Consider the following 10,379-nt stretch of genomic DNA (forward strand, 5'->3'; position numbering starts at 1 on the left):
TATTTCCCTGGCACTAGCGTAAGCACTGGCCAGCACACTCTCTCAATATGCCCATCCCCTTGGTGATGTAAGATTACATTCAGAGGCAGGTGAGAGACGGTAGAGCAGGGACTCCTGCAGCAGTTTCCTGACAACACACAGTTGCATGCCCCTGTGTGTGTGGTCAAGTATGTGGGTCTGCTCTCCCATTTGGGGCATGATGGTGTATTTGTGAGGTTTTATGGAGGAGGGGTCTTTCCTGGCTGCTTATGGCTCAGTCAGACTATCTAAAAGGCACACCACCAGTGTGCTCTCAAATATATTAATACTAGTAAATATTAGCCATTGAATGGTGTCCCATTGGAGGAGGTACTCTGTCTAATGTATAATCTTAATTGCTGTTCAGAGTGCCCATCTCTTATTAATCTATACTGACTTCCCCTTGCCTTTAGGTTGAAGGAAGGACTTCTTCATGCTCCGTGATCTTGAATCTGGCAAGCTCTCAAGTCTTACTGTTCATCATGCCCATGAGTTTCATTCCACCTCTACCTTCAAACCTTATGCTTCGGTTATTTGAACTCGTCACTTCAGAAGATGATGATGACATCATCATCCTGCACATGCTGGTCTCTTTGCTGGGAAGGCCCTTCTACACTGTTTGTTCGGTAAATATCAACTTAGCATTTAAGATCTCGTGGCCAGTACAGAAAAGGCCAAGAATTTGTTCCTATCTTCCTTCCTCCGTCAAATTGTTTATTTCTTGCTTTGTCTTCCTACTGTAGCTAGATTAAGAAATATTTGCATTTACTATTACGATTCATGTTTGTTTCTTTGCTCATTTAGAACAAATGAAATGCACAACATTAAGGATTTTTAAGGTAGGATGAAAAGAACCAAAACTCAACAAAAACATCCAGACAAGAACTAGTCCAGTGTTTATTTCAGCATCTTTGACATTTCTTCCTTCTCCTATTGGCATTGCCCTTTAAAACCTGGCTTTCCACATACTTCCTATTCTTTTTATGTGAGGCAAGTGATGGGTTGTTTTCTTGAGACACGCAAGTCACCTGGGTTTGGTTTTGTTTATGTAATAGGTGTGAACCGCCACACTCACAGTGGCGGTGATTGGAACACTCAGTGTTAACCCAGAGCTTCTCTGGGAGATCTGCCATAGGGCACCAGAAAATCTAATAATAATAATGATTTTTAAAGAGGTTGATACTGTAGTAGAATCTTGTTTGTTTCCTGTCAATTCTGGTCTCTCTTTGATCTTTATGTGCAATTCCCTTTGAAGCAAAACTGCCATGGAAGGTAAAAGACATTGTGATCATTATCACTAATGATAAAGAAACTGAAATTGGCTCTACAAAATAATTGTTTTATGTGCCTAATGAAAGAGAATAGTTAATTAAAAGAAGGTCATCAACACAGTCTTACCATTTTCCTATTAAAAATGTAGATATCTCTTGAATATGAAGGAAATTTGACTATACAAAGAGTAAAGATGACCTTATAGTTTATGGAAAGCTTAATTCTCTTAAGAAAATGCTTTTAGCCAGAGAAGGCTTCAAATGAAACATCACATCATGCTGAAAGTAGTAGTGTGTGTCAGCCTATCTGTTTCATATGTAGGGCCTGTGTTTTATTTACCTTTGTGTACCCGGGGCCTGGCATAGTGTCTGCCATCCAGGTGATATTCAACAAATATTTCTTGAAGGAATATAGACATCCACAATAATGATATTTGCAAATGACTCTACTATTTTATTTGTGACATATAAAGTGGAAATTAGAGAAATCAGTTGTTCTATTTCATTACCTAGCTAATCATCCCAAATGTTCTTCCCCTATTATGTTCTTTGATGACAGGACTGATAGCAGGTAGTATTTTGTACACATGCAGGAGGAAATGCTGTCTTTGAATTTGGAAGCTGTAGCTGAGGCAGATCTGTACAAAGCCAAGAAAGATGTGGCCTCAAGTTGACCTACATTCCTACATTTACTGGTTTTCAGTCAGGAGAATACTGAAGCAGGAGCATGCCTATTATCCTGTTTCAAAGCGTCACAGATGCAGTCACTCATCAAATATTTATTGAACATCTACTTTGTGTGTGCTGGGCCATGAACTGGATACCCAAGATAGAAACTTTAGTTGTAAACAAATAAACATTATGCCTGATGTCGAATAATTTAAATGCTTGTATATTTTTATAGAGAGAGTGATGGAGAAGTACTCATCTCTCTTTCTACCAACTATCTCCACCATTTGTGAAAATATTGATAATAAGTTTGCCATGGGTTTCCTTTAACATGGTAATTGTTATTAAGTATTTGATTGAAAAAGCAATTCATTGCATATTATATATATTAAAATATTAGATATACAGTACTTAAAAACAAGTTGACTAACACCTATTTCACGTGAAATAGTTTTAAGCCCTCTGACAGGGCATCCTTAAGTAACACTTATGTAGTCTTAGGCAGTTACCAATTAAACATCAATTAGAGTAATGTTTAAATTCACTGTCAATATTTTCATATTTACCTTTTCCTTAAAGCAGAACTTGAACAGGAAGTTAAAAGTCAGCATTGAAAAATAGACAAACATGCTTAATTCAATGCAACTGTTTATCTCTGTGTAACAGCTTATCGGATTGCGGGAAAGAGCAGCCACCACTTCTTTTCAGGCTCCTTTCATGATAAATCAGCCAGTAGCACATTCCCCGGATAAACAGGCTTCCTCCTGTAGCCACATTTGTATGCAGCCAGAGGCTCTGCATTCCAGAGTTCTCCATTCAGGGGTGATGAGTGACGTGTGTGCCATATACAAGCATGTATAGTCCACTCCGTAGGCAACCTGCTCACCAGCGTTTTATTAATCTTTGCATTAGTAGCATCTCAGGAGTTGACTGTGAATATAACCCCTGAAAGACATGGGCAGGACACATTGCTCTATTCTGCATACATTAATACGTATTTTGCTTCCTCTCTTGACTTTGCCCAGGGACTTAATGTTGAAAGTGAAATCCAGTTTGACTCAATGAATAAGTAGTTTATCCAGGGGAGGTATAATGCCAGAAGTCATGCTCACTCTTTCCTAGAAATAAGCCCTTGGGATGCTGAAGGGCTTCTGAGTGTGCTCAAAGCCTGCACACCTAACTGATCTGAAGAAAATTTAGGGTTAGTGCTAGCATGTGCAATTTGGCTACGTGTTTCATTATCAAGTTTTCAGCTGCAAGAATTACAGGCAATAAGAGACAAGGTTTTTGTTCCTAGACTACCTTTTTTAATTGGGCAAACAGAGGCTGTAGCCATACTGGTATTTTTATTAGCAGGATGTATCACTGTGCAGTTCTACTTTTATTCTTGTTAGGCAACAAAGGAACTTTTTCCAGAAACATTTAAGGAATTACTATGAGAATCTATTTAAAATCCATTCATGTTTAGCAGATCTAGCTTAAAATTTCTACTCCTTATAAGCCTTCCATATTACTGCATCAGTAAGGAGGTTTAATACCATTTGCTGAATTCCCTTATAATTTGTGCTGTGTTTATTATGTGCATGCTAAGTCACTTCAGTCATGGCCAACTCTTTGTGACCCCATGAACAGTAGCCCGCCAGGCTCCTCTGTCCTTGAGATTCTCCAGGCAACAATACTGGAGTGGGTTGCCATGCCCTTTTCCAGGGGATCTTCCTGACCCAGGGATTGAACCCATGTCTCTTATGTCTCATGTATTGGGAGGTGAGTTCTTTACCACTAGCGCCATGTGAGAAACCAGTGTTTATTAGGATGATCATATTTTGTTTTATATTTACTTTGCACAGTTTGAAAATTGAAATTTAACAATTGTAAATTGTTCTTTCCTCATTAGATTTTAACCTACTTGGTATCAAGATCAATACCTTAAATGATATTGTATTTTTCACAGTGTCTCACGTACATCATTGTCAAATGATAAATTCCAAATAGCATGTAAGCTTTTGAGAGACTGGCCAGGAGATTGGAAAAATGATTTGGAAATTCCAGTCAGAGAATAAAGAAATGACCAGGTTTTTTCAAAGTGATATTTATCATAGGTCAAGATTCAACCTTGGAACTAGAAAAATTTGACCTAAATAGCCCTGATCCTACTTAAAGCTCTGATCCTTTAAATTGCTGGCTTTTAAGGAAAAAAAATGCAAAAAAGCAAAATGGCTGTCTGAGGAGGCCTTACAGATAGCTGGGAAGAGAAGAGAAGCGAAAAGCAAAGGAGAAAAGGAAAGATATTCCCATCTGAATGCAGAGTTCCAAAGAATAGCAAGGAGAGATAAGAAAGCCTTCCTCAACTATCAATGCAAAGAAATAGAGGAAAACAACAGATTGGGAAAGACTAGAGATCTCTTCAAGAAAATTAGAGATACCAAAGGAACATTTCATGCAAAGATAGGCTCGACAAAGGACAGAAATGGTATGGATCTAACAGAAGCAGAAGATATTAAGAAGAGGTGGCAAGAATACACAGAAGAACTGTGCAAAAAAGATCTTCACGACACAGATAATCACGATGGTGTGATCACTCACCTAGAGCCAGACATCCTGGAATGTGAAATCAAGTGGGCCTTAGAAAGCATCACTACGAACAAAGCTAGTGGAGGTGATGGAATTCCAGTTGAGCTATTTCAAATCCAGAAAGATGATGCTGTGAAAGTGCTGCACTCAATATGCCAGCAAATTTGGAAAACTCAGCAGTGGCCACAGGACTGGAAAAGGTCAGTTTTCGTTCCAGTCCCAAAGAAAGGCAATGCCAAAAATATTCAAACTACTGCACAATTGCACTCATCTCACATGCTAGTAAAGTAATGCTCAAAATTCTCCAAGCCAGGTTTCAGCAATACGTGAACCGTGAACTTCCAGATGTTCAAGCTGGTTTTAGAAAAGGCAGAGGAACTGAAGATCAAATTGCCAGCATCCGCTGGATCATCGAAAAAGCAAGAGAATTCCAGAAAAACATCTATTTCTGCTTTATTGACTATGCCAAAGCCTTTGACTGTGTGGATCACAATAAACTGTGGAAAATTCTGAAAGAGATGGAAATACCAAACCATCTGACCTGTCTCTTGAGAAACCTGTATGCAGGTCAGGAAGCAACAGTTTGAACTGGACATGGAACAACAGACTGGTTCCAAATAGGAAAAGGAGTACGTCAAGGCTGTATATTGTCACCCTGCTTATTTAACTTCTATGCAGAGTACATCATGAGAAACACTGGGCTGGAAAAAACACAAGCTGGAATCAAGATTTTTGGAAGAAATATCAACCTCAGATATGCGGATGACACCACCCTTATGGCAGAAAGTGAAGAAGAACTAAAGAGCCTCTTGATGAAAGTGAAAGAGGAGAGTGAAAAAGTTGGCTTAAAGCTCAACATTCAGAAAACTAAGATCATGGCATCTGGTCCCATCACTTCATGGGACATAGATGGGGAAACAGTGGAAACAGTGTCAGACTTTATTTTGGGGGGCTCCAAAATCTCTGCTGATGGTGATTGCAGCCATGAAATTAAAAGACACTTACTCCTTGGAAGGAAGGTTATGGCCAACCTAGATAGCATATTTAAAAGCAGAGACATTACTTTGCCAACAAAAGTCCGTCTAGTCAAGGCTATGGTTTTTCCAGTGGTCATGTATGGATGTGAGAGTTGGACGGTGAAGAAAGCTAAGCACCGAAGAATTAATGCTTTTGAACTGTGGTGTTGGAGAAGACTCTTGAGAGTCCCTTGGACTGCAAGGAGATCCAATCAATCCATCCTAAAGGAGATCAGTCCTGGGTGTTCATTGGAATGACTGATGTTGAAGCTGAAACTCCAATACTTTGGCCACCTTATGTGAAGAGTTGACTCATTGGAAAAGACCCTAATGCTGGGTAGGATTGGGGGCAGGAGGAGAAGGGGACGACAGAGGATGAGATGGTTGGATGGCATCACCGACTCGATGGACATGGGTTTGGGTAGACCCTGGGAGTTGGCAATGGACAGAGAGGCCTGGCGTGTTGCAATTCATGGGGTTGCAAAGAGTCGGACATGACTGAGCAACTGAACTGAACTGAAGGAAAAAATTAAATAAAATTAGAAAAGTTCAGAACACTTGGAGAAATTAGAAAGATTGGAAAACATATAGTCCATCTGAGAGAGATTAGGAGGAATGGAAAGTAACACACCAAATAACAGGTTATATTCTGTGAAAACATGAATGACAAGTAAGAAGAGTGGATGCCAGGCTTATGTATTAAAATTTGAAGTTAGGGAGGAGAGTTCTGCTTTCCTCAAATTTTTCTAGATTGAGGTATTTTGAAGTCCTACCATAAATTTAAAAATTTGAAATAGCCAAACCGTTGAGTAGAATAGTGGGAACAAATTGATCAGACCCTTTCCTATGAGCCTGTTTTATTCACAGAGAAGATAAAAGAAGCCCAGGAACCCTACATGATTACAGTGAAGAGGGGAACTCTACCAATTGGGACGATGGAGCCAGAAAGAGACATTGATGAAGCCAAAAGGATACTTGCCTGCTTCACTAAATGGCCTTGGACAACTCTCCTCACCTTTCTTTATCATCTGAATTTAGAGGGACATGTTTTTATGAGGTAGGAAAACATTGACCATTTTGAACTGTCAATTCATTGACATTGCTTAACTTTGGTCCTTAGAGTAACTGCTGGTAGTTTGACAATAATGTTAACTTGAGAAGATCATTCAATATATGTTACATTTAAAAACCATTCATTTCCCTTCAAAGTAAACCTTTATTTTTGTTTATATCACAGGGCACGTTATTTTCCTCTGTGTCTGTGTGTGTTGCCATTTCAGCTGTTTTTCATCCTTAAATCTCCTGATCTCATTACCACGCCTTGGAGTTGGAGCCTCCCCCGGCTCCCTGCAGTGCATCTTTCTCCTTTTCCTCTTAGAAGCTGCCAAGTCTACTAGAAGTTGCAGGTTTGTCAGCGTGAACAGAGAGCACAGAAATTAGGTTTGTCATAAGCTTTCCTTCTAGCTCTGGACAAAATATGAAGGGGAAGAAATGGAGAAATATTCTTCAGGAGAACACATTTACCTATTAACAATATGATTCCTCAAGTGGATATTATTCATAATACCCTCTGTGTGTACTATACTGTCTTTCCTCTTGAATAATGTCAAAGTGTTTTGAAGAAAAATGAAGCTTTACTGCTTCCTGAATAGAGCAAGAGAGAGAAAGTAATGCAAATTGCTCAAAATAGTAGTGAAAAGTAAATATAGAATTAGATTTAAGAAGACTTTTATCATTAGTTTCCAATGTAGTCTTACAAAAGAGAATGCATATCATACATATTTCCACAAAAATCTCACCCCTATCTATCAAATTCTCCTCAGTATATAAAAGGTACAGTGTGTGAAACAGCACTATCTTTGCCTTGTGCTAAATGAACTCTTCAGAATATCTTTAGCTAGCTTCTGCTTCTGGCCATGTCATTAGACTTCTGGTATTAGACTTGTCCTCTTGCTGAAAACAGCTATAAAACTGACAACACATACAAGGCAAACTATGATCTTTGAGAGAAAGAAACATTCAAGGGAAACACCATGATTACCCTATGAATTCCCCAACATTCTGCACGGAATGCATTTCTGCATGGTGCAATGGCAGTCTTGTTGACCTCAAGAGGCACAGACATACTATAATTCCATAGTATACAACCAAAAATTACCTGACATATAAGAAAACAGGAAAATGGGACCTGAAGTAAAGACAGAAAGCATTCATTAGAAATAAGTCCCCAAATGATCCACATTCTAAAACTAGCAGATAAGAACTTTAAATAGTTTATTATAAAGATAAGTTTGTTCAAAGACTTTAAAAAATGAATGAGTAGATGAGGAAACTTAGCAGAGAATTGAAGCAATTAAAAAAAAAACTGCAGAAATTTTAGAACATAAAAGTAAATATCCAAAAAAACTACTTAATTATCTAGTAAATATGTAAAATAAAAATACCACTGGGTGTATATGGGGGACACAAAAGATTGAAGATGGTAAAACAGTCAGTAAACTTCATATAGATGAAAGAAAGTGAAAGTGAAAGTCATTCAGTCATGTCTGACTCTTTGCAACCCCATGGACTATAGTCCATGGAATTCTCCAGGTCAGAATACTGGAGTGGGTAGCCTTTCCCTTCTCCCAACCCAGGGATCAAACCCAGGTCTTCTGCATTGCAGGGGGATTCTTTGTCAGCTGAGCCACAAGGGAAGCTGAATATAGGCGAAAAGTAATTATTTAATCTGACCTAATAGAAAAAACATTGAAAAAAGTTAAAGTTTCAGAGTTCTTTTGAATATTAAGAGATCTAACACAGGTAGAATCTGAGTTTCATAAGTAGAGGAGAAAGAAGAAAAACAATACTTGGGGAAACAATGGCTGAAAATCCCCTCAATTTTGTGATTAAACCTAAGATTAAAAAACTTAAAAAAAGAACCAATATGCTCAGCGAACCCTAAGAAAGATAAATGCAAATAAAACCATATGTAGACAAATCTTTGCCAAATTGATAAAACCAAAAAAAAAAAAGAGAGAGAGAGAGAGAGAAACATTGAAAACAGAGCAAAACAGCACAATTTGTGGCTAACAGTATGAATGAGGGATCCGTTTCTTCAAAAGCAGTGGCGACCATACTCAATGGAACCTTTAAAGGTTTGGGAAAAAAGTTGGTCAAGTATCCCAACATTCTACTTCCAGTTCAAATATATTTCAAGGATGAAGGTAAGATAAAAACTTGTTTTCAGGCAGCTAAAACTGAGTGATTTATTTCACTGCCAACAGACTTACACTAGGAGAAATGCTAAAGGAATTACTTCAGAGGAAGAGGGAATGGCACCAGATGGAAAATCAAATCTACAGGAAAGAATGAAGAGCAGCAGAAATGGTAAATATGTGGTTTAATATAGAAGAATATCTGTAAATCTAACTATTAAGTATTGATAGGATGAGATCATGACAATTTTGTCACAAATTTTAAAATGGTAAGAAAATATGAATTCTGCTATTATTTGGTTTATTTTATAGTTTGAGTTTACTTCTCCCTTTGTGTATGTGTTTTCGTTTATCCTAGATCTTGTTAGCAGAAAACCTTTTTGCTCCTCTGGTGTCCTGCGAAAAGAACAGTCTCCTAATTCAAAAGCCAGGCTTCTGAATATAAGAGGATCATAGCCAACAGCGCATTCTTCTTTATGATACAGCTGCAAATAGATTCAGCCAAGGTTGAAACACCACTGGTCCACACTGGTATAGCTGTTCTAGTTGTTAGGATATTGAAACACTTTGTCCGGATGGTGAATAGTCAGTTTCCCACACCCTTTGAATATTCTGCCACTCCTCTGGCTGCTCGGTTCCCTCTCTGGCATATCTCCAGCACTTCTCTCAGTTTCCTTGTGGCACAGCTGGAAAAGTGTTCAGTTCTGATAGAGTCTGGTCTTTAGGTTCCAGGTCCAAGGGGTATGGTTGCTGTTCATTTTTGTAACTTTATATTAGTTGTTAAATCTTTTGCATATCACCCCTGAATTGATTTGCTGAATAAGATGTTGGAAATTTGGGGAACCTTTCAGTTTTAAAACTCTCATGATCTAGAACAAAGCTGGATTTTCCCTTGTAGTTTGACAGATTAGCATCCATTTCCAATTTTTCTGGAAAGCATACCACAGTTTTCTGTTGGGAACCAAAACTTATGTTCATAAAGCAAGGTGAATCCATTCCTGACTTGCTAGGTGGCTTGTGACACGCATGACTAACCAGAGTGTGCTATGTCCCTGACCACAGCAATTTGTTCCAGAATGAGCCTGTAACCAAATCATTGCCAGCCAGGGTTAATGTGAGGATATTTTCTAGAACCATCAGGAGAAAACCATCCTCTTTCTGTTAGAATGACTTAGAGGAATGGATGTAAGCCTCGAGCTGCTGGGAGCCATCTCACCACCATGAGGCAAAGCTTGTCTGAGATGCAAAGCCAAGAGATGGAGAAGTAATAAGACCTGACAATATTGGACGTGCTATTTAATCCAGCTAAGATTTTTCAGTCATGTGAGATAATAAATTCCTCTTTGCTTATGTTAGTTTGAAATCTGTTTTTATGTCACTTTTCATTAAATGATTCCTGAATAGAACTTTCTTCTTTTCCCATCTTCTCCCTTTAAAGATACTGAAATTTACTGAGCAACTAGGTTGTGCTAGAAACTATAACTAATGTTCTAAATAGATTATTTTATTTAATCCTGCAACTTTCCTCCTACTCAGTTATACCTTTCCACAGATGCCTGACACTGTCCTGCATCTCAGATGATACCAGCATTTGTGATGGTCCCTATTGTGTTACCCTGTTCATGATGGATTTTCCT

The sequence above is a fragment of the Giraffa tippelskirchi genome, chromosome 10 (assembly GCF_054371585.1).
Source record: "Giraffa tippelskirchi isolate mGirTip1 chromosome 10, T2T-mGirTip1v1.2.pri, whole genome shotgun sequence".
NCBI classification, from domain to species: domain Eukaryota; kingdom Metazoa; phylum Chordata; class Mammalia; order Artiodactyla; family Giraffidae; genus Giraffa; species Giraffa tippelskirchi.